This window comes from Macrobrachium rosenbergii, chromosome 7 (assembly GCF_040412425.1).
Source record: "Macrobrachium rosenbergii isolate ZJJX-2024 chromosome 7, ASM4041242v1, whole genome shotgun sequence".
Taxonomy (NCBI): Eukaryota; Metazoa; Arthropoda; class Malacostraca; order Decapoda; family Palaemonidae; genus Macrobrachium; species Macrobrachium rosenbergii.
The window spans coordinates 49,464,451-49,490,949 of record NC_089747.1 but is presented as its reverse complement, the minus strand read 5'-3'; the positions used below and the strand labels follow the sequence as shown (position 1 = coordinate 49,490,949).

The following is a 26,499-nucleotide window of genomic DNA, read 5'->3' as shown; positions in this document are numbered from 1 at the left end:
GGGTTAAGGTATCCTCGCCGTAATGTAATAACGTTATTACAGATTCAAGCTTACACATACATGTACACATGTCATCACATATATATATATATATATATATATATATATATATATATATATATATATATATATATATATATATATATATAATATATATATACACATATACACATACATACACACACACACACACACACACATACACACACACATGTTTCTGCATAAATTTATTAGTAATATGAAAATCGCTACCAGTGGCAAATGTCACATTATTTTACTAAACGCATGACACTAATGGATACAGTGAATTATGAGTGAGTTATTCCTATTAATTTTGTAGTATTTCTTTTACAATGATAAATGCAGCAGCGGGAGGAAATTGGCTGTGATGTAAACTGCATGTTTTGGATATTTTAGTCTTTGGTAACAACAAAAATTTTTTCTAAATTTGTGAACCACGCGCACTTCTTTGGTGGCAGATTATGGCAGCAACAAAATTGGGGGAAATACAGTGAACAGTTTTTCATTCAGAAAGATGAGAACCTTCTGAGGAAAATTTGGAAGGTCTTGGTAGTTAGTGAAGTACTAGTCGCTGGAAGAAGTAATAGGTAAACTTTAGTGATTTGGTAGACCCTGCATGCATGGTAGAATGATTTGAAAGTCATCGAAGGTAAAGACTCTTCCATGGCACCAGGGAAGTGTTGCCGCCTTTCGTAAATGCCTAAGGCGTTTAAATTCACAGATAATGCGAATGGACACTTATCAATAGGAAATGACACATCTCTAGGCGGGTGTGATGGATGCTGAATGATAAGGCATAATTTTCTCATAGGCAAGGATGACAGCTGGGTTATAATCATAGGTATGGCTGATGGCTGGGAAGCATTAGGATCTAAGTAGTTACAGGGAAGGATGATCGATTAGGAACAATAAGAGCTGAGACATTCCTTGGCGATTTGCATTAAGACTGTCATTTCCTGACCCGTGGCAGGCTTAATTCATCATCCTTTAAAAAATTGCATATTTACAAATGAACCATCGATCAAAGAAGAAGACTTTATGTTTTCTTTAGTCCGGTGCAACACTGCTCCACATATCAATCTTAAAAAAAAGAAGAACAAAATACCCTGATCAGACAATGCTGACATTTTAGTAATGATACATGCAATACCTACCGCCATAATGCTTAATTCTGTTACGGGCTATGTCGATTAATGATGTGAGAATGATTTTCTTCGCCACCATCTCATTTGATTTGACTTGTTTGGGATGGAAATCAGATCAAGTCAAAGAATGTTTAAAGGAATTAGTAACCCAGCCATCATCTTTGCCTATGAAAAATTTATGCCCTGTTATTCAGCATCCATCACATTTGCCTATAAATGTGTCATTTCCTGTTGATAAATGTCCGTCCTCATTATCTGTGAAGTTATCAACGTTGACACTTGTGAAATGACTTCAACTCCTCCCCTAGTGTCTTCCAAAGTCTCTCTTCGCTGATTTTCAAAACATTCTGTCAGTCCATGCAGGGTCCACCAAGCCATTAAAGTTTGGGTATCACCTCTTCCAGCAACCATTACTTCACTAACTATCAAGGGCCTTTCAAATTTTCCCTCAAAGATTCTCATCTTTCCGTATGAAAAAATATTCACAATATATATATATATATATATATATATATATATATATATATATATATATATATATATATATATATATATATATATATAACGTGTGTGTCTATGTGTCTATATGTGTATTAACCAAAATATTTCAAATCGTCATCTCAAAAAGACTTGAAGTAATGTTCTGGCAACCCATTGGCTTAATTCTGGCAGTAGAATTTAATTAACTCTGCCAAAGAAACCGCTTGGTTCATGGTAATGACTTAGCCCAGGGAGCCATCCATAACAGATATTTTGACTGCTGTTGGTCTGATATTATTTTCATCTCCGATTTATCTAAGGTCATTAAGAAGCCGACATTTGATGTACTTCTGTTTCTACATCAGCGAGATCTGAAAATATTGATAAGACAAAAGAACACATGACAGTCAAGTCATCATATTACCAAGTAATTATACACACACACACACACACACACACACACACACATATATATATATATATATATATATATATATATATATATATATATATATATATTATATACACAAAGGTATATCAAGTATATTCCGTGAGACTCAAACACTAATGAATATCCATTGATATTCTTAATGACTATCACATGGAGTATTATGAGAATTGTAATAAACATCCGTTTTTTTTTTCATTATGACAAAAGAGCCATTGGAAACATTCGCTCTAATTATAATCGATTCCATTTGTGTAAAATTAATCTTCCAAGGCAGATTATGTCCGTAACATGAAATCATCCAGGGAGTTCGACCAATTATAGCTCATTTTTTTCACAGTGAATATTTACCATGTGATACTGAGGGAGAGAGAGAGAGAGAGAGAGAGAGAGAGAGAGAGAGAGAGAGAGAGAGAGAGAGAGAGAGAGAACGAGTTCATTTTCAACAAAGCTTCGCTAATTAAGCGATAAAGTTTTCCTACTACCCGAGTAGGAAGGCAGAATAGCAATTCGATTGCTGTTTATATCAAATGATTTTAGATTATGATGACGACCATGTTTTTGGGACGAGTATTTATCTATTGTTCATTAGAGAGAGAGAGAGAGAGAGAGAGAGAGAGAACTACTCAGTAAAATGAAATTAATGGTATGCTCTCACCCCTGATTATTGTGGCCTCGGGGCATTTCAGCGGATGATGCGGCCGCTCTGACTCAAAAGCAAAGCCGTTAACGGGAAGATGGTAATTGTGGTTTGATGGACGTTGTTGACATTCAGGATGTAAACACCTTGTAATATGATTCACTAGGAATGGATAAACACTAGACACATGTTCTAATTTATGTAACTACAAAAGCAGAAAGGCAACCTCACGTTCTTCTTCTTTTTTAATAAAGTTCTTGGAAACCTTGGAACTTCCAAGTAGGAGTTCAGAGTCCTCTATGACAGAACTGTATCCTTATTCATTCTCAGTTTTGGCATTCATTATACTTAATTTGAATTGAAGGTAGAATTTTTAAATGGCTTTTTATAAAGAAATCACTCAAATGTCCATTCATTTCTGTATATTCGTAATCATCATTCAGTGGAATTGAACTTCATACCGTAAGTAATGTAAAAATTTTATATTTTCCTCCCTAATGATCGGTTTATAGTAATCATATGTAAAGTTCTCAAAGCAGTTTCGCACAATCACAACGTTTTGGAACCCGTCAGTGCTTTACGATTCGAAAGGACACTTTGGATGACTGCCGAATTGAGGAAATTTCTCTTCTCACATCCTGCAGCAGCCAATTGCAACTTGGTCCGCATGCATGCAATTGAATGACCTCGCTCTCATTCTGATGCCAGGTGTTATCTAGCGCTGGTTTACGATTGCCGTTACTGATCCCATGCCACGAAGCATCGTCGTTCCTTGGTCAACAGATTTCCAAACCAAAATGTAAACAACCATTCGGGACACTTAGAATCTTGATTTGCCCGATTGCGACGTAAAGGAATATAGGAGGTTTCGGGACTTGTGTTTATCTTCGAGATTACGTTGCTGTTATTGGCAAACACACTTTCTATATTACATCCATGTTAGATGTTATTCTTCTGTCTCGAATACATATCATCAAGTGAGAACTTTGTAATTTTTGAAGGTGCTCCATTTTTAGTGTTTTAGGAACCTGACAATGGAATGGCAGCCATGATTTGCATTTGTAAATGCAACTGATATCTATACTATTAGTTTTTGACATACGTCTAACTTCACCTTACCTGTGGTGGACCTTCTTCCAAATTATTCCTTTAGTATTAGAAACAATAGCTGCATAAACAAGCAGCGTCCAGTCTGTTTATTATTATTATTATTATTATTATTATTATTATTATTATTATTATTATTATTATTATTGTAGACATGCCTTCAGCACTCGCAGTAATATATAAAAGGGTCGAGGCTGCATAGCACTCAGCATTTGAACTAAATAATTTTCAGGTTTAGTATCCTAATACAGACTTCAAGGTCGGGATAAGATTCTTTTCGAAATCAACCATATTTTGTACAACATTATCTTCTCATGCACCCTCCCACAACTTGGATATCAGTCTCAAAACACCAATTGCATAACAGCGTTATTCTAGAACTTGTTATTGCCTGAAAGTTATTTAATTCAAGCATTCTCTCGTTTACTTGGTTGCACTATTGTTTACCTCCCTTCCCTTGAATATATGCATTCAGCATACTCGTACTAATACAGTTTATATATTAGGGTCTGCGTGATTTTGGACTTAGCTTTGTTAGTAAAAAGTAAATCTCAAACTGAAACGATATGCTTTCGTTACGTTTCGTTTGAACTGTAACAGAAAGCTGGAGTTCAAAGTAAATGATCATCATAAGCTGACCCACTTGTGTGGTGGGTTTGTCTTACAAGAGCGACAGGTTAGATAAAAATCACGTTCTGGAACAAGGATTTTATCTTTCCCTCAAAGTGAAATCTTTCGTGACACCAACAGATTCCTCACATTCTGCATGACCGCGCGCCATGTCGTCGTATGACTGATTTTGAGAATCATCTTGATGATACGATTATGGGTTGCGATGTAGGACTTCTTTTACGAATTTTTTATTTTTAAATAACATATCCGGCTACAGATATAAATTAACGGTAGAAAGATCGTTAACGTATCCATACTTATTATTTACTATAAAATGAAGGACGCTGAAAGAACAACAAAGAAATTGCTAGCCATCCCTGCTACGTAGCGTATTATGTGCTTAAGGGCTGAGACTACCTGACGGTAATGATGGCGTTGGGAGACATCCATCTCTTGGCTGATATCAAAGATTCACTTTCATTAATGATGGTGGACTCTGCCGTATCACTTACTCTTTCTCCAAACAAACGCTCATTATTACTTATATACATTGATGATCACCTGTACATTAATGATGGCCACGACCATTCGAGGGAGTATGAGTTTTATGATCTTTGACAGTAAGGTTGCTGAAAAATTTTCTTATGGTTAGTAAAGGGACACCGCAAAGAGAATTTATTCTCTCTTGACAGGGATATGAGTTATGTATATATATATATATATATATATATATATATATATATATATATATATATATATATATATATATATATATATATAAAAAGTATATAAATTGTGTGTGCCAGTGTTCCATTTGTACATGATAAAACTTTTAGCCAAAAGCTTTCTCAAATTATTTCTAGGCACTATGGAGCCGTCAAAATTAATCTAATTCCAAAGAATCCTTTGAAAATTGGTTCTTTATTCAGTATTAAAGACCGTTTAAGCGACCTTATTACGTTTGGGGTAGTATATAAATATGATTGTCCTCGGTGTTCTCGAGGAACTTACGTGGGTTGCACCCAAAGACTTCTTAAGGTTCGCGCCGATTCTCACAAAGGTGTGAGCTATCGAACGGGCAATAAACTAAGGTAATCCTGAATTTTCAAATATCAGGGAGCATGCCAAAAATGTGGTAATAACATTGAATACGATCAATTTAAAATCATTACAAGGGCCTCTTCCGAGCTAGCACTCTCTATTCTGGAATCGTTAATTATCAAACAGACAGTACCATTGTTGAATGCCCAAAACTCCTCCACCCCTCTCTACCTGTCGTAACCGTCTTCCTTGCTTTTCACTTACCCGTATTCCAGTCGCCCTCCTTCTCCCTTCTATATAGGTTGGTATCCCCAGCAACGCATAAACTATGGTTATGTACAAATGTTTTTTTTAAAGAGATTTTTGTATATTTTATATGTATTCTCAATATTTATTCTGTTATTGCAGCCTTGAAAATGAGACTAGTTGTCTTGAAACGTCAGGCAAAAATAAAGATGTTTTTATGTACCAGTCTGCTTCCACTGCCCTCAATCCTGATATATATATATATATATATATATATATATATATATATATATATATATATATATATATATATATATATATGTATATATATATGTATATTCAGTATATATACGCTGTATATATACGGTATGTAAGTAGGTATGTATGCGGGTGTGTTAGTTTGTGTGTGTATTGTTTAGACAGTACCAGTAGAAGGTATTGCTGCTCTTGCTATTAAAATAATCCAATCCATCTGTAATACGATCTTCCATAAGCTGCTTCAATAATGATATAGGTACTTGGAGATGAAGCCAAGATAAAGTTATATATATATATATATATATATATATATATATATATATATATATATATATATATATATATATATATACATATACTATATATATATATATATACATATACCATATATATATATATATATATATATATATATATATATATATATATATATATATATATATATATACATACACAGAGAGAGAGAGAGAGAGAGAGAGGTTATATACTGATGAAAGTTATTTGTCAAACTGAAAGTGTCTCTATGTAAAGTTGATAACCTCTTAAAATTCATGCTAAGATATTCCAAGCATACACCTGGCTTCGCAAATCTCCGAACTTTGGAGATATTTCCAGGATATTCCGGAAAATATTACGTCCCCTTTGGTGAAACTCAACAAACTGCAACAAACATACTATTTGTTTCCTTGATAATATGCAAGGACTAAAATACTTATGCGCACATACCTTCACATACATACACACACATATACATATATACTGTATAATGTGTGTGAAGAGAAAAATATATATATATATATATATATATATATATATATATATATATATATATATATATATATATATATATATATATGTATATATATATATATATAATGTGTGTGTGTGATTTCATGTCTAGCAAAAGAGCCGAAGAAATAATTATTTAAGCCATTTTAGTTAGCAAGTGTATGTTCTCTCCTCATTAGCTTTTCCCAAAGTAACGGTGTCGATCCTTCCCAGAAATCCGTCTGGCTCCCGCTGTGACAGCTACCAAAGAGGACTTCACTCAGTTCTTTGGGGATATCATTTTTTCCGTATTCTAAGAAGTACGTAACAACAAATGACAGCTTTGTTCTCGCAGCTGTGGAATCTATGATTTTTTTTTTATTTTGCATTCTAATTTGAGGGGGTATTCGCTTTGCTACTGAGTGTAGAATTCAATCTCATAATGAAAGCTTGTAATTAGAAACGAAAACAGAAATTAGGGTTTCTGGAGTAAGCCCATATTTTCTTCTCACTTTTTCCATAAGTTCAAGTAGAGTAATCTCTCTGCCAGAAGTTGTGCTTTCAGTTTTTTAGGAAACATGACAAACTTCCTTTGATTTCGAGGCGACCCCTTATTATTCCCTTTATAGAGAAGATAGATTTGATAGTGATTTTCATCAACCTGGAAAGGACATCATCTGGTTCATTCCTTTGGTCAGTGATAAGCATACTGGATCTTCATTCCAGTGAAACTTACTCATATATACATATATATATATATATATATATATATATATATATATATATATATATATATATATAATATATATATATATATATATATATATATATATATATATATATATATATATATATATATATATATATATATATATATATATATATATATATATATTTGTGTTTGTGTGTGCGTGAGTTTATACGCTTAATTTGGTGGCAATGATATAATTAATTATTACGATTTCAGGGAATCAAAGATAAACCAGGTATGACATAAATAATATTCTGTGTGTGTGTGTGCTGGATATACAGCTTCAGTTAATTATTTCTGATTTTCTTCAACCCGCCCTATACTTCACAGAGTTCGAATCACAGACGCTGAATTCCTTCCTTCTCAGGGATTTAAAGCCCCCCAGCAGGACTTCTCAGCATTTATGTGAAGTCGAGCGAAAATAACTGGATTCTTGTAGCCAACCTCTGTTCAGAGAGTTCACGAAAGGATTAAGAGAGCGAGAATGTCTTTTCGCCGTCAACAGCCGCTTCTAAGAACTTAGACTTCAAATGTTTTTATCCTTGCGGATCACGCCAAACATTTCGTAGCTCACTCCGTGTGATTCCCTTTTATTTTTCTATGGGGGAACAGAATTTTCAACGAAGAATAAAGACCCTTTCGATTCTTATTTTTATTACTCGCACAGTTCCCAGGGATCCATTATTGTGCAATGTCAACCTTGTTTAATAGTGCGTCTGATTTCTTGACTGTAGGTTGACAGAACACGAAAGCGAAAACTTGTCTCGTTGGCTGTGACTAAATAGTATCCATACTGCCCAAAGTCACAGTAATATAACACAAAATGAAAGCATTAAGTTCCGACCCTAGGAATGTTACGTACGTCCCAAGTCATAAGGTAAGGTGCCTTTGTTGTACGTAATAAATTGGTGGATTTTGCTTAGAGATGTTTCTTGTTTCTAGTAAAATATTAACAAGCAATGGACAGCTTTGCAAGTAAAAGACTCATTTTGAGAATGAAAAGGTTGTCGCGCAGTTGGCACAGATAGAAGAAATTAGGCTATTTGCTAAGTAACCAAATGGTTCTTAGCCACGTAAAATAAGTCTAATCCTTCCGGGCCAGCCCTAGGAGAGCTGTTAATCAGCTCAGTGGTCTGGTAAAACTAAGGTATACTTACTTTTTTTTCTGGAGGAAAAGGAATTGTCCTGTATTCCTCATACATCAAAGATTACACTTAATTTGATACACCCAGATTTCCCAAGGACATGTAGATGCATTTCGTACACTGCTTAACAATGAAGGATGAAGCATTTTACCACTTAATTTGGTAAACTCAGGTTTCCCATGACTAACAAGGATTTGTAATTACATTTCGTACGCTGTAAAACAATGAAGGATGAAGCTTGTAGCCCTTTGCTCAGTTGATAACTTCAGATTTCCCAAGAATAACAAGTATTTGCAGATATGGAACGGCAGAAAGAGAGAGAGGGAGAGATTCTTCCCACTACGACTACAATAGAAACCTAAAGAATTCGCTGGTCAGGTGAGAATGGTAAAGATTTACTCGTAGACTTTCGCTAACGAGATATTCTCTATGTCTCATTTTTCTGTTTTTGTAAAATATGATCAATAAATTAACAGTGACAGATATGAGAAAGGATCGGGGTAGTAATTTTGTATTGGGTGGGAATTAATATTATAGATGCTTAATGAAATGGCACAAATCCTTGTTAAATGTCCATCACGTTTAGAAAGATTTGAAACATGAAGAGAAAAGACCGTCAACCCAACTAGAATTCAGATTCCTCTTTCTCCCTCCTGCAGCGAAAGAACTTTCATTGTGAAGACAGCTTTCATTTACCAGCACACCGAACGCGCCCACGAAAACATAAAAGAGCAGATGGACCACGACGCAAGTCACTGAGTAGAGGAAGAACAAACGCTCCTTTCATTCAGGCGCGTTATTCAGGCAAGAAATGAACTAGCAGATTTCTCCCGAGTATTCGCTTCGGTCTCCTCTACGATCGTTTCTGAAAGAAAGGAAAGTCTCAGGAAAAGATGAAGTCGTTCATCTGGAAAGAGAATCCAGGCGTGGAATTAACGGCGTCCTGTTTACGATAGTCAGATGGGCGGCCGAACATAGTGATGCAATTGTTTTTAAAACTATATAGAATGGCTGTTGACTATAGTTGAGATCTCCATTTATCGTTTTATAGTTTTGTCGAAGGGCTTCTCAAATTTTTGTAGAATGACGTTTGTTCAGTACATAGATTTCCTAATAGATCACTTAAGAATATTTAACTGACATTCTTCGAAGGAATATCTTAAAGACTGAGTGTCATTGCAATTCATTATTTTTAAATACTTATAAGTTCATGGAAAAAAGTCTTTAGGTACAGATAAAAAAAACCTGTATAAGGGTTTCTTGACCTGTTATTTCCAAAAGGTGTAATATAATCATACATACATATATATATGTATATATGAAATTTTTATCACACCGTGATTTATATACAATCATGAATCTACAAATGTCGATTAATATCCCGATGGGGCTCAAGGGCTTGACCGTCGAGGGCTCAAGGGCTTGACCGTCGAATGGAGTCATTGGAGTGTACTGTATCGAGCGATCGAGACCTGGCGGTACCGACCCATTTATCACTTAAAAAATTCTCCTTCGGTGATAATTCCCCATCGTGGATATTCTCGAAGTAGCGTGAATTGGATATTAAACGATATATATATATATATATATATATATATATATATATATATATATATATATATATATATATATATATATATATATATATATATATAGAATCTACTGGTGACTTTTGCCAGACACATATGTAATTCTAATAGCCACAATGCCCTCTTAACTTCTCGAATTCTTCAAGCTTTTTTGGATATGCTTGTAACTACGAAGCCGTAAGATCCAAACGCAAGAAATTGAAGAGACTGTGATGACCGGTCGCGGGAAACGAACCCGCGTCACCGTAACCACAAGGAGGTCCTGTTGCCGACCTGACCACGAGAAGGATAAAAGTATATTACCTCTCTTACATACATACTTTATACCTCTCGTTTTAAGATATATGTATTAGAGCTGGAATAGACCCATCCTCACCATCGTAGCCAAGTCGTCAATCGTTTTTATTTATTGCTTTTTAGGCTGAAATATGTATGTAGAATCTACTGGGCATTGTTGCTATTGGAATTACATATGTGTCTGTTAAAAGTGACCAGTAGATTCTACATATGTATTTCAGCCTAAAAAGCAATAAATAAAAACGATTGTTTGGTAAATGATAAAATACGCACGTTCCCGCAAAATACTCTTACTCTAATTTGAGAGAGAGAAGTGTGAGAAATTTCTTATGTGAGAACAGGACACCGTAAAAGGAAGAAAGGATAGAGCGATATCCAATGGTCTTTTGACCATAAGTGTCAGGACCAAAAGGGCGTAAATGGGGTCTGAAACGATGAAAATCCCACTGAATTCCTTTGCATGGGTTTCAAAACTCTTACCTGTGGGTCGAGGCCTTTTGAAAAGGAAATGCCAACTGTAGTTTTTTTCTTCTTGTTTGTTTGTCTGTTTGTTTTTTAATAAGAACTAAAATTGTTTCAACTCAATGGAGTTCTTTCATTTTGTTAAAATGTAATTTAATCGATCCTTAACTTTGAAAATATTCTCTTCTGTTCTTCATTATCTAAGAAATAATGTTTATTGGTAGTTACAAAAAGTAATATTCAGTTATCTTTAATGGAGATCATTCCTGTATTTCCTAATTCGTGTTTTGAAGTTTACATTTCAAACGGCCATATCGGAACATTACGAAAAATGTGTTCTCTGTATAAAAAAAATGGAAATCATAATTAAATCACCTTTTATTCGCACAAAATGTTTCCCAAAAGAAAATGAACAAAATTAGATTTCGCGACCAACTTCCTCGGGCCATCGTAATATTGCGAAGCCTACTGTACCTTACAGTTAGCTCCACGCTTCTGGTGTCATGTGGCCTCGGATAATTAACTAAATCAGGGCAACTATCGTTCAGGTGCTCTCGTTAACTGGAACCCCAATATACTGACACGAAACCGGTCAACGTGACTGAAATTCTTCATGCGATACCTGAGACACATTTTACGAGTTGATGCACTTAGCTGGTCTCTGAAAAAGTGAATTCAGGATGTTTTTTTCACTTTTCATTAAAGTAATTGTTATGTATATATATATATATATATATATATATATATATATATATATATATATATATATATATATATATATATATATATATATATATATATATATATATATATATATATATATATATATATGTGTGTGTGTGTGTGTCGTGTGTTTTATATATATATATATATATATATATATATATATATATATATATATATATATATATATATATATATATATATATATATTTACGTTTTTCCGTGGTTTTAGTTTGAAATATGCTCTGTGAGACAGGTAGCAACAATTTAAGTTAATCTAGCCTTGTGATTCTGACTTCGTGGGTGCGGGAAAACGTAAAAAAGAGGAAAACAAAGGAGAATTTCATATGAGCTTAGGGCTCTTGTTACTGAGGGAAATCTTACGTAAAACACATGGGCAAATTTAAAGGAGTGTATTTACATAAATGATATCAGTACGGGAAAGAGGAACTCAAGTAGATTACTATCCTGAAGGAGATTCCTACGGGATTGAATGAAACTGGGGGATTCCAGACACGATCCGAGAAGCTTCCACGAAATAGGATCCCTCTGAAATGAGAGATATGCACATTATACGCCAGTAATGAAAATAGACAAAAGAATAATGAATTCGAAGCTGCACTGAGGGTGCCAAAGGAGTAATAAAGAATTAATACTGCCGATGCAAGAGGCGCACGGACATTAGACAAGGGAGATTTCTGGCTTTCTCCTTAAGCAAATATTACGAGACAAAAGCGTGACTGAAATGGGGCTCTTCCAGGGCACTTTACCTTAGCAGATTTTCCGAGGGCGCGTAGAAGGCGGTCCGTGGATGACTTGCGATTTCCGAGGACGAGTTTCTTCCACGTGGTGAGATGCAAGGGCTTCCGTAAAGGGGCAAGGCGATGGGGACTCCTCGAAACTCCAAGCAATGGCGTGTGGGCTCGAGGAATACGGTCGAAGGGCACGAGGAGAAGTATACTTTTGAAAGGGCCACGTGGTTAGGATGCAAGGGCATCGATGGGGCCAGGTGTTGGGGACGTCTTCACAAGTTCACTCCATATCTTCCAGCCCGCGTGTGTGTCGAGACCTCGTGGGCTTTTGCTTTTTATCCCCTCCTATGGGGCAGTGGGTGCGCCCAACACAGATGCTTTGACTCATTGCACCTGCTGCCCGCAGGGGAGGTTTTGGCCTGTAGGAGAAACACCCAAGCCAGATTACTTTTGCCTCGAAGGAAAGATCTTTATCAAAAATGGGAGCGCCTTTAATCTTTTAAACCCCTGTTTTTAAGTCGATAGACAGATGGTCTATCGATCGGCCGGCTGGCAGTAAATGAAACACGACAGAACAACCAACAACAACAAAGGGGAGGCAATTTGCTAGCGAATTCTTGCTAATCATAATACCTCCCCATACAAGATGATGTACATACCTCCTTCGGTGTGTACATCGATATTCAAGAATGAGCGGCAAATGCTTTACGTTACTCTACATTCTGCCTTGCAATGAACTTTACTCCTAAGGGTTTTATGAAGCTGTGCCGTTACTTTTAATAACACATTGGGACAATTTTCGTTAACAGAACGCAAAGTGATTTAAACACTTGCAAAAGAATAATTACTTTAGATTTGGTTACCCACTGGTAACTTTATAATGTGACTCGAACAATTGTGAATTATAGGACCAAGTATATGAGGCTATGGCCAACAAATGAAAAGAAAGAATTAAAATACACGGTTACTTAATTTTAGATAAAATGCATGCGGTTAGTACAATCTGCCTTGAAGAGGCTGTGTAAATGAAAAACAGCGTTTACTTTTGTAAATGACATCCCCTTTACGCGATACTGTAATGGCTATACATATTCGCATTGATAATATATCTTCGTTTTAACGTGCTTTTGCTTTAGCCGGCCCCACACGGTTTTGACAGCCGTATGCGGGCGAGAGTATTCGCGAGGTTTTAATTCGCTAACCTTAAACTACGCTAATTTTATCGTCCCACTGCCTACTCAATGTTATGACGGGGCGAGCAGACAAAAGATGTGGGGTAGGACAAACAGAGATCTTGGAAGGAATGGAAGGGGGGAAAAGGGATAATAATAACAAAAGGATAATTACCAAGACGTTACGAATGAAAACTTGACCGCATATGAAAGGCGGGACACGTCCCTCAGAGCTTACAAAAGGGGCATTTAAATCACAAGGGCAAGAGTTTATGACTCGCGATTCATTAAAATTAAAGATAAATAAATAACTAAAGAAAGTAAATGATATTGGCAGAAGAACTAAGGGAAAAAGAGTGAGGGTTTTATTGTGTTAGGCAGGGATTTATCGTCTTTCGCCTATAAATTACGGCCTGGACTATCACTTCAGTCCCAGGGCGAGGAAAGTGCACCCGAAGGGCGCGACTCCTTCAGGAGGGGCTGACACGCACGCCCGGTGCCAAGGTATGGGCGCAAGGGCGTGCCACTTCTCACTCTGTTATTCTTAATGATTTATACATTGTGTGGGGAATGGTATCCCGTATTTAATTGCCTCTTGTGGGGATAATTTAAGGAAGATTAATAGAAGGTGATAAGAGATAGAAGTTCCTGAGGAACGGAGGAAGATAGAAGAGGGCCTGACATCCCCTTCTGGATTAGGGGTGCCAAGACCTTCGAAAGATGAAATGGTGGCACAGGTGCCATGGGAGCTCTAGAGCTCTTTGTAAACTACCTGGAAATTCCCACGCCCGTGGTAATTTCGCCTCGAGCCTTTCTTAATGGGACAGTCGTCCTCGGCCGGGAAGCGGAGGGCCCGCGACCGGGGCGGCACGGAGTACCACCTGGGCCTGCTGATGCGACAGCTGACGCAGGAGTGTTCCGTGCGGGTTCTACCATGATCCGTCGCGGCTCTTGTAGTTCATCGGCCAAGTGAGATATGGCAGAATCCTGACTTGCAATTGCGTCGGCGACGGGCTGAGGCAGAGAGGAGGCGGTCGGGGGTGGCGTGAGCGACTCGCAGGTAACGTTGACCAGCTCAGGCACGGTTTGCGAGGCCGCACCTGCAGGTGAGCTTCCGCGGTGGTCGGGAGGAACCGTCTCTCTGACCGACGCTGGTAGCGGTGCCAGGCCGGGGGAAGAGAGGGGGTCCTGAGTTGGATCCCGTGAATGGAGATCGGCGTGGCGCTCTGGCGCTGGCACTAGGGCAGAGTCAGGCGCTATCAGAGGTTTCTTGGGCTCGTCGGTCAGGGCGGACGAAGCTTGCCCTGCTCGGGGCATGCAAGTGGCACCGGCAGGAATTTGGCATCTCCTGAAGGGAGATTTGATTGGGGCCCTGGCACTGGCACTGAGGCAGGGCCGGGCACTGGAATTGGATCGGGAACCGATCGAGGGGGCCACTGTACATCGTACTCAGGTGGCACTGGTGGGGACTGCACGTCCTTCTGGTACCCAGGGGGCGCCAGTCTTGGCTGAGGAAGAAGCGGGGGAGACTTACTCGCGCCCGCGGAATGATTCGGGGAATGTGGACCCCTAGATTGTCGTGATTTCGGCGGGGACTGAAAGTCCTGTCCCAGGATGACGTCATAGCCTCCGGGGAGATGGCTTGCTACTGCAAGATTGCAAATTTTGGATTGGTGAGGTCTTGTGACTCTCAATTGGACCGTAGGGAGTATCATTTTAAATTGATTTATTCCCTCGATCGTGACGAGTTTTCGTCTATTGACGATAGCTCCGTGAGGGAACTCTGTCCCTTCGGATGAGGGAGATTTGTGCGCCTGAGTCCTCGAAAGCAGTGACTTCGGCGCGCGGGCTCGCTATCTCGTGGAGGGGGCCACGTATACAGGCCCTTCGGCGGAGGGCCTAATGACTGGGGATCTGTGACGGCCAAGGCGACGGTGGGAGTAGTTGATTTATTATTGCGTGGGCATTTTGCCCATGCGGGAGAATGGCCATAGACCTTGCACGCCGTGCAAAAGGTCTGGCTGAAATCTTTCCGCTGCCCCTGTGGAGGGCGCCAGGCGAGTTATTTGTCGGTTTTCCGGGAGAGAGGAGCCGGTTTCTTGTTCCGGCACTGTTCGGAGGAATGCCCGTTTTCTTGCAATAATGGCAAGTTAGGGGCTTGCCCAGAGTTCCCATTTTTGTGGGAATTTGAACCTCCGAGGAGGGACGGGGATTTATCTTCCGCCCCATGGATCCTTCTTGAGGGTGGTGGGTTTCCCACATATCTGCTATTCGGCAACACTCTGTGAGTGTTGCTGGGGCTTTTTCCACTATATGAGTGGCGAGGGCAGGAGGGCGTGGCGCAGGAAATGCTCGATTTAAACCGCTCGAGTACCTCGGCGGTGTTAGTGGCTCCTTCGGAATCGAGCCATTTTGTCAACGCCCGCTCCGAATGGTACGCCCAATCGGACCAAGTCTGGCCTGCTTCTCTGGGCTGCTCTCTCCAACGTCTCCTCCACCGCTCGGGGTAATCTCGTACGCCTTCGTAACTGCTTGGCGTACGGCTTCCCAGTTTCCCCGATCGTCTGCGGAAGGGCGTGGTAGGCAACGAGGGCCTTTCCGCCCAGGAATTTAGTGAGAACAAGGGAGAGTTCCGCGGGGAGAGATCGCAGCACTCCAGGACTCGTTCGGCCCTTTCAAGCCATACTTCGGGTTCGGACTCGGTCCATTTTGGCATGAACGAGTGAGCTTGGCTGAGGGCACTCATCCCCGCGGCAGGGGGCGGGGGGGTGGCGGGCTGTCGTTCTAGCATCTGGAGCTCGTGGGCGCGCTGTCGCTCTCGATCTTCCCATTCTCGTTCCTCCCTTTTCTCTTGGGCGATTCTGTCTCTCTCCTCTCGTTGTTCTTGGGCAATTCTGTCCCTCTCCTCTCGTTGTTCTCGGGCAATTCTGTCCCTCTCTCTCTTGTTCTTGGGCAATTCTTTTCCCTCTCTCTCTCTGCACGTTCTTTATCCTTCTCCTGCTCTTGGGCAATTCTTGCCCTCTCTCTCTCCTCACGTTCTTTATCCTTCTCCTGCTCTTGGGCAATTCTTGCCCTCTCTCTCTCCTCACGTTCTTTATCCTTCTCCTGCTCTTGGGCAATTCTTGCCCTCTCTTTCTCCTCACGTTCTCTCTCCCTCTCTGCACGTTCTTTTTCCTCCCGTTGTTCTTGAGCGATTCGTTCCCTCTCCCTCTCTTCACGTTCTCTCTCCCTCTCTTCACGTTCTCTTGCTCTCTCCGCCTTGGCATCGTCCACTCGTGTCTTGAACCTGCTCCCAGCCCATGTCCTTCCCAGCGGACATGTAGAATTTGAAATCCTCGTTTTGTTGGGCTCTGGTATTAGCCATCTTGAAATAATGGGTATATGATATGTCTGAGAAGACTCAGGTTGTCTGAAAAGACTCAATTGCAGGAATCTGAAACACTCAATTGGTTCAGACTGCAGGAGAATGGATCTGTCTGAATAAGACAGGTGATTAGTAAGTCTGAGGAGACTTTTTGTTAAAATTTGATATGTCTTGGAAAGACGTGGTTGTTCTTGGCGAACGAATTTTTAATATGTGTCTCGGAAGACGTAGTTGGATTTTGTCACGCTCGGACTTGGCCGGCTGTAGCGTGAAGTTAAGGAGTTGTTCTAACGAACTAGAATGATCAGTCCCGTAAGGGCTTAGATGTGTGTGAACTACACTATATAATGTCTCAAAAGGACTTAATTTTGGGTTCCCACTAGCAGGAATGAGAAATTCTCGCCACGTGCGACGTAGAATTTTTATAGGAGTCTCTGAGGACTGGAATTTGGAGAAATTCTCCCACGTGCGGCGTAGAATTTTAGGAGTCTCTGAGGACTGGAGTTTGGAGGAATTCTCGCCACGTGCGACGTAGAATTTTAGGAGTCTCTAAGGACTGGAATTTGGAGAAATTCTCGCCACGTACGTCGTAGAATTTTAGGAGTCTCTGAGGACTGGAATTTGGAGAAATTCTCGCCACGCGTGCGACGTAGAATTTTAGGAGTCTCTGAGGACTGGAATTTGGAGAAATTCTCGCCACGTGCGACGTAGAATTTTAGGAGTCTCTAAGGACTGGAATTTGGAGAAATTCTCGCCACGTTTAACGTAGAATTTTAGGAGTCTCTGAGGACTGGAATTTGGAGAAATTCTCGCCACGTCGACGTAGAATTTTAGGAGTCACTTAGGACTTGGAATTACGATTCGTCCCTTAGGACTTAGAAATTACTAACGGGAAACCCAAAGAAAAAATGTATGCTGGGAAATGAATGGGGAAAAAAAAATGCTACACACGCGGGCATGGGCGGGGTGTGCAGGTCGTTTGGCCAACACCGAGGTATTTTTAGATTCTGGGTGAATGAACCCGTATATTTATATACCGTCTGGGATTCGGGAATTTCCCAGTCGTCTGAGAGGATAACAGTACAACGGCCTAGTAATTTTCCCCTATAAGCGGAGTTTAAATTTCGCTTTCCTAACACCCTAACTCGAATTCTAACTACACTGAGAGAATTTCAGCAATGCAAGCTGACTTCGTCGTGTCCCACGTGGGAATTTATTCGCGCCTAAATAACCGTTCGCTAATTCGAAATGTGAAGTAAAATTTATCACAGAGGAATTTATTTCGCACTATTCCTCGAAGCAAGGATATGGCAAAGATTTTAACACAGGAATTTCGCACTATTCCTCGAAGCAAGGATGGTTAGCACTGGTTATTTCCTAACTACCTATCCTGAAAGGCATGCATTAACGAATCTAATACGGCGGTTCTTTTCTCTCAGTGATTACATGCGTCCCTATTTCTAATTCCTAGGAACAGTCACGATTGTAAAAAGGTTTTGCTAAGATTAACACATTACTTACGTGGAATTTTCTGGATCTGTGTGCTGGTTTTTACACAAAAGGTTCGTAATTGTCTCGTACCCAGCTTAGCTTTGCTAATAGCTGATCTGGCAAGTTGCAAATGCAATAAAGCAACACTAGGGAACTGCAACTGCAAAACGAGATCTATGGCCAGGTCGCCATTTTTACGTTTTTCCGTGGTTTTAGTTTGAAATATGCTCTGTGAGACAGGTAGCAACAATTTAAGTTAATCTAGCCTTGTGATTCTGACTTCGTGGGTGCGGGAAAACGTAAAAAAGGAAAACAAAGGAGAATTTCATATGAGCTTAGGGCTCTTGTTACTGAGGGAAATATTACGTAAAACACGTGGGCAAATTTAAAGGAGTGTATTTACATAAATGATATCAGTACGGGAAAGAGGAACTCAAGTAGATACCTATCCTGAAGGAGATTCCTACGGATTGAATGAAACTGGGGATTCCAGACACGATCCGAGAAGCTTCCACGAAATAGGATCCTCTGAAATGAGAGATATGCACATTATACGCCAGTAATGAAAATAGACAAAAGAATAATGAATTCGAAGCTGCACTGAGGGTGCCAAAGGAGTAATAAAGAATTAATACTGCCGATGCAAGAGGCGCACGGACATTAGACAAGGGAGATTTCTGGCTTTCTCCTTAAGCAAATATTACGAGACAAAAGCGTGACTGAAATGGGGCTCTTCCAGGGCACTTTACCTTAGCAGATTTTCGAGGGCGCGTAGAAGGCGGTCCGTGGATGACTTGCGATTTCCGAGGACGAGTTTCTTCCACGTGGTGAGATGCAAGGGCTTCCGTAAAGGGGCAAGGCGATGGGGACTCCTCGAAACTCCAAGCAATGGCGTGTGGGCTCGAGGAATACGGTCGAAAGGGCACGAGGAAAGTATACTTTTGAAAGGGCCCACGTGGTTAGGATGCAAGGGCATCGATGGGGCCAGGTGTTGGGGACGTCTTCACAAGTTCACTCCATATCTTCCAGCCCGCGTGTGTCGAGACCTCGTGGGCTTTTGCTTTTTATCCCATCCTATGGGGCAGTGGGTGCGCCCAACACAGATGCTTTGACTCATTGCACCTGCTGCCCGCAGGGGAGGTTTTGGCCTGTAGGAGAAACACCCAAGCCAGATTACTTTTGCCTCGAAGGAAAGATCTTTATCAAAAATGGGAGCGCCTTTAATCTTTTAAACCCCTGTTTTTTAAGTCGATAGACAGATGGTCTATCGATCGGGCGGCTGGCAGTAAATGAAACACGACAGAACAACCAACAACAACAAAGGGGGAGGCAATTTGCTAGCGAATTCTTGCTAATCATAATAATATATATATATATATATATATATATATATATATATATATATATATATATATATATATATATATATATATGTGTGTGTGTGTGTGTGTGTGTGTGTGTGTGTGTGTGTGTGTGTTTTATATATCCATATAAATATCTATACTATATTGAAAAGCTTTGATCCCAAATTTTTACAGTAAATGGAAGTGACGTTTCCACTGTACAGAGAAGCCAGAGCTAGTTCGACTAGGCTGTCTAAAGCAATTAACCCGGCTGAATTCAGTTATCTTTCTTTCATACTCAGTTTCCGGGAACCACAGCGCTTGTCACTTTATGCGGCCGTGTCATGGTAAATAACATGCCTTGTAAATGCAGCATTACCCTCAACCCTGAACCTTTGTAAGGAATATTTGCGCTGAACTTACAGTAATAAGTAGCACACATACCCGTAAAGTAGATCAGCTCTCCACTCCACGCCAATTCGTTCGGTATATGTCAACAAATATATCTATTTCTATTAAAAGGACTGAAACTGGAATAGGAGAAGATGCTTTAAAACGAGTTGAGTAGAAGAAGTAAGTGTGAGTTTATTGCTTCAGCAACCAAGAGCCATAAGGGTTAGTTAAGAGGAAAAGTCATTTGAGCAACCATTGCAAGGCAGTTGAGTGGAACCTTTTACCTTTTGACCAGGAGTTGGTTAAGACCTATAAGATCAGAGCTAGAGAGAGAAAAGTAATGAATCGTCAGGTGTTTAAAAACTGATCCGAAGGATCCAGAAGAGGAATGCTCAGAATTACCTGTGACAGTAGCTGTTGATCATGCATGAATTACAGTTGCGAAGTTGACTGGATTATAAATATTTACTTCCACTCCATATTAAGATCAGACTATACAATATTAGAAAAAACAAAAGCAGTTTTTGTCGAAAATTATTGTTGATGGGTCATATATGAAGTAACGAATAATTCAACGAAAACAAGGTTCAACGGAATGAATACTTCTCATTTGCTCTAATGCGGCTTTCCAGTAAAGTCGCTTCAGGAAAAACAAGAGAATACCTGAAGCAGATAAAAGTAATTTCTCCGGAAAAAGGGAAATGAAGCATACAAAGTTAAACGTCAAAATTAACTGTGCATTACAGATGCCCATCTTGCTTCTTTCCCTATATAATTTACATTTGGATTCTGTTTAAGCATCTCGTATAATAATAAAAGCCGATTGGATCTTCCTTGTTTGTTCGCTCCGGGTGAAGGTGGGGTAGGTAGGGGATAGGGAGGTTATGGGAGACATGACACATCCACCCCTCCTCTTGCAAACCTATTTATCTGCCCAGGGTTGGGGGCGGGGTAGGTAGAGGATCTGGAGGGTAAGGGAGACGTGACACGTCCACCCTCCTGCAAACCAACCCTATAATCAGTTATTTAGCGATGTTATTTTCAGTGCGCCAATGTGTGCCGTCGTGTAAGGTCGCTCCTCTTAATTATTTCTATGTTGGGGATACTGCCTCGAGTTGTTGACACAGCCATTTTAAATTTTGCTTCCCATAGAAAAATCAAATGTGGTACGACGCGCTCCATCTCGCTAGTAACAATAATAATGAACTGTGTTCATTTGCATTCCGTATAGCTCTATTATCTTCTAATAATCTTCTTGACAAAATATACCTGATTATCAAGTATATGGTAGATGCCAATGTTTATATATATATATATATATATATATATATATATATATATATATATATATATATATATATATTTATATATTATATTATATATATATATATATATATATATATATATATATATATATATATATATATATATATATATATATATATATATATATATTATATATATATATATATATATTATATATATAAACATTGGCATCTATATATATATATATATATATATATATATATATATATATATATATATATATATATATATATATATATATATATATATATATATATATATATATAAATATATGAAAATAAGAAATAAATAAAACTATTTAAACGTTGAAACCATATCAACCTCTGTGTAACTAACAACGTGTTTTTCTTTCAATGGTAATTTTACAAACAAAAATTTGGCTGTAGCATGGGAAGTCCTATCACCCCTTCTAGCAAACTTGTACATGGAATATTTCGAAACAGAACTTTTGTCGTCTATCAAACCCCATAATATGATCTGGCTTAGATACGTAGATGATATCTTTACTTTCTGGGACAATAGCTGGGGACTTTAAAAATTTTTAATAGGCTAAATTCGCTAGTTCCGACCATAAAATTTAAAACAGAATGGGAAAAAGGACGGAAAACTGCCGTTCCTAGATGTACTGATCATAAGAAAACAGAAACAGGTATGCATTTACAGTATATAGAAAAACCCACCTTCGCTGTCTCCTACATTCATTTCTTAAGCTAAATACGACGTCTCCGTAAAAATCATGGTAGGGTGCAACCTATTCCTCAGAGGACTTAGGATATGTTCAAATGAGTACCTGGATCAAGAATTTAACACGATCCGCCAACACCTAACGCAACTGCTCTATCCACCACACATTATCGAGAGGGCTATTAATAAAGCAAATAAAATATACTACAGAGGTCCCACTCACACAGACAAATAGATTTCAACAACAAAATAAAGCTTCCATACGATGAAAACATCCAAAAGGCCACCGAGCAACTCAGTTCTAATAATCCTTTCATTTTCCATTATCCCAAATCCATCAAAAGTTCGCTCGTTAACGTATACTTAAATAACAAAAAGGAAGAAGCCGGGTTTACAAGATACCGTGTAGTAATTGTCATGAATTTATGTAGGCGAGACAGGTAGATCGCTCTCGCAAAGAATAACAGAGCACAAAAAGATCAGTAACTGCGCCGGAGAGTTCGCCGAATTTTCCTACATATTAGAAATACAGGGCATGTCATTAACTGGAGTGGGGCGAGTTGGTTTTCAAGAGTAGCTGTCCGTACAAAAGAAAGATGCTGGAATCTGCTATCATCAATCAAACCAACAATATGAACCTGTCAGGAGGACATTGGAAATCGGACGCCATTGACACCTAATCCTCGGACCCCTTTTGAAGAAGATGACCCAAGAAACGCGACCGCCAGATCCATCGCCAAACGGGAGCTAATGAGGCCAAAAACCACTAGGGAATTTGGTCAATCTCCTCCTTCTTAAAACGCCACCTCCTTAACATCGGAGGCCTAAGGCCACACCTTCATGTTTTTGAATATACCATTGTAACTTTCACCTGTCCATATTCTACCAGTGAACAGGGGCACATGCCCGAAATATATGGTTTCAACGTTTAAATAGTGTTTTATGGGCCTTCTTATTTTCATATTACACTGTAGTATTACAGGAAAAGACATTCATATATATATATATATATATATATATATATATATATATATATATATATATATATGTGTGTGTGTGTGTGTGTGTGTGTGTATATATGTCCTGTTAGTGGTGCATGCACCACTAACATAACTCATGACCAAAAATAATGAAACGGCTGCAAGACAATCGCACGAAATGTTGGCCTATTGCATGAGACGTCCTGCAGACTTTTCGCAGACTCTGTAATTTATGTAATGTCGTTCTCCTCGTCCAGATAATTGGAATGCTTCTACACATTCATAACGAATGGCAGGAAGGTTTGCTTGTCATTTTTTTTTTTTTATTTAGGGGCACAAACAATCAACCTATTGCAGAAAAGCAGGAAAATATTTTCAGTATCTTCAGTATGAAAAGACAACTTTACTTTCGGAAATATTTACCTCTATATTGTAATTCATATTGAGGTTCGAACTGCTGTTTTCGTATTAAAAAGGTGTAAGTTTTAATTCTCAGGAGAATATCCTGACAATCGTAAATGGCCAGTGAACATGCAGTGGACAAAACACAGTAAGGGCTCTAAAATTTTTTACATGACCGTGGTTGATACATACCTTTTGATTATGTATATATATATATATATATATATATATATATATATAAATATATATATATATATATATACATATATATATATAAATATTTGTATGTATGTGTATATATATATATATATATATATATATATATATAATATATTATATATATGTATATATAAAATATGTATATATACACATCAAATATATATATATATATAAAAATATATATATATATATATATATATATATATATATATATATATATATATATATATATATATATATATATATATATATATATATATATATATATATATATATATAAAATGGCTTCAAGATTATTTGAAATGGTTTCAGGAGCTCTTATAGCACTGACATTCATAGTATTTATCAAAAGACTAGTGGCAAAAGTACATGTTTGTCGAATACAAGGAGAATAATAATGTCGTACACATTGGGTTACACGAAGTTCTTCGTTGGGCGAGCGGGTTCCGTTCCCAGCTACCACTCTGTTGGCCGCGAGTTCGAATCCCCGACCGGCCAATGAAGAATAAGAGGAATTTATTTCTGGTGATAGAAATTCAATTCTCGCTATAATGTGGTTCGGATTCCACAATAAACTGTAGGACCCGTTGCTAGGTAACCAATTGGTAACCAATTGGTTCCTAGCCACGTAAAATAAATCTAATCCTTCGGGCCAGCCCTGGGTGAACTGTGGTCTGGTTAAACTAAGATATACTTAACGAAGGCGTCCTTAATATACACTGGCTTCCTTACCCAGACTACAGCATATGTAATTTCCCTATCCAGTCATATCCTGAATAATGCCACTTTTAGATTGCCTCAGTGAAAAGGGCATGTAACAAGAACGTCTAATTAACACACGGAAGCGGATGTCATTTCTTAGCTCAGGCAATTACGTACTAGACTGGCACTGACGCCATTGGAAAAAGTCCTGTTATCCTTACTGGATTCATGGAATCCCTTCATTCGATAAGCATTGCTTCAAAGCTGTCATGCATCAAAAGCAAAAAGTGGAATAAACATTTCGACAAATATTTCCTGTTGGAAAAGAGGTTCTGTGCACGTGTTCTCATATACAATGGAACCAGAAAGTTAAATAAAAAAGTATAACTTCTTTTATTCTTTGTTATTTTCGCAACAAAAAGGATTAAGGATTTAGTTTGAAAGCGTAGGATGAGAGATAATATTAAAAACAAAATAAAAGTCTGCACTGTGAATACCTAGAGTACCACTCATGTAAACCACCTTCTGAAAATACATTCAAATACGAGTACAAAAAAAAGACATACAAAGGAAGTCCTTATTGTTAGTGTAAGCAATCAAAATCTGCAGATCTTCGCTGATGAAGGATTAGGTGCTACGCATAAAACATTGTGTGTGTAGAAACAAACAAAAATAATCTGATCACACAGTGGAATAAGTGGCAAAAATGAGATGAGTTACTTAATTAAAATCAATTTACTCGGTTGATTTATTGGTTAGTTTCTGTAATATATATATATATATATATATATATATATATATATATATATATATATATATATATATATATACACACATACTATATATATAATATATATATATATGCTATATATATATATATATATATATATATATATATACACATACTGTATATATATATATATATATATGTTGTATATATATATATATATATATATATATATATATATATATATATATATATATTATATATATATATATATATATATATATATATATACATATACACATATGTATATATATATATATATATATATATATATATATATATATATATATATATATATATATATATATATATATATATATATATATATATACACTGTATATATATAGATATATAATAATATATGTATGTATATAAATATAGATTATATATTATATATATACAGTATATACTGTAGATATATATATATATATATATATATATATATATATATATATATATATATATATATATATATATATATATATATATATATATATATATATATATATATATATATATATATATGTATATATATACTGGGTGTTTCAAATTAGAGGCCCCCTCACAAAACAAATGGAAATCAGGTGGATTGACCAAATCCGGGCTATAAGCTTCAGAGAGGCCAGGGATGCTGGCGCATCCTTCATTTCATGTTCCTGGATAGCTAAATTCATTAAAAGAGATAAATCCTTTGTTAAAAGAAACTGGAACAAAAATCCATATGACTGTCATCGTGAAAAAGAGTGAGAATCTTGGAAGGCCTGAAGTCCTTTCTCAGGAGTCAAAAAGACATCATAGCTGAGGCAGTGGGTAGACCAAGAAAGTCTTTATGTAAATTGGCAAGAACTAGAAACAAAAAGGGGAAAGAAGAGAAGTTATAGTGCTGTATATTGTGAGTTGAAAAAATCTGGTATCAAGCCATTTCATGTTATCATCATGCCCAACATCACTCAGCAACAGAGAGAAGACTGTGCATGGTTTTGTGGTTCATTTCTTAAAGACTGGGATGAAGCTGACTTTCTCCATGTTGCCGCATGGGATGAAGCTGACTTTCTCCATGTTGCCCCATCAGATGAATTCTTCATTTACACAGTCAGGAAGCCAAATCATAAAAATGACATCATTTGGGCTGCAAAGTTGGGTGATATCAG

General features: G+C 37.9%; 1 protein-coding gene and 1 long non-coding RNA gene across 2 annotated transcripts in view; one reads left to right on the top strand and one right to left on the bottom strand.

Moving 5' to 3' along the window:
• Positions 1-26,499, top strand: part of LOC136840359 (uncharacterized) — a 400,490-nt gene that overhangs the window by 146,625 nt on the left and 227,366 nt on the right. The window lies entirely within an intron of this gene.
• Positions 12,132-12,745, bottom strand: LOC136840537 (uncharacterized). The gene is made up of 2 exons (XR_010853638.1): positions 12,504-12,745; positions 12,132-12,282 (listed from the first exon to the last, which is right to left on the bottom strand). It is a non-coding gene; the product is annotated as an uncharacterized lncRNA (long non-coding RNA).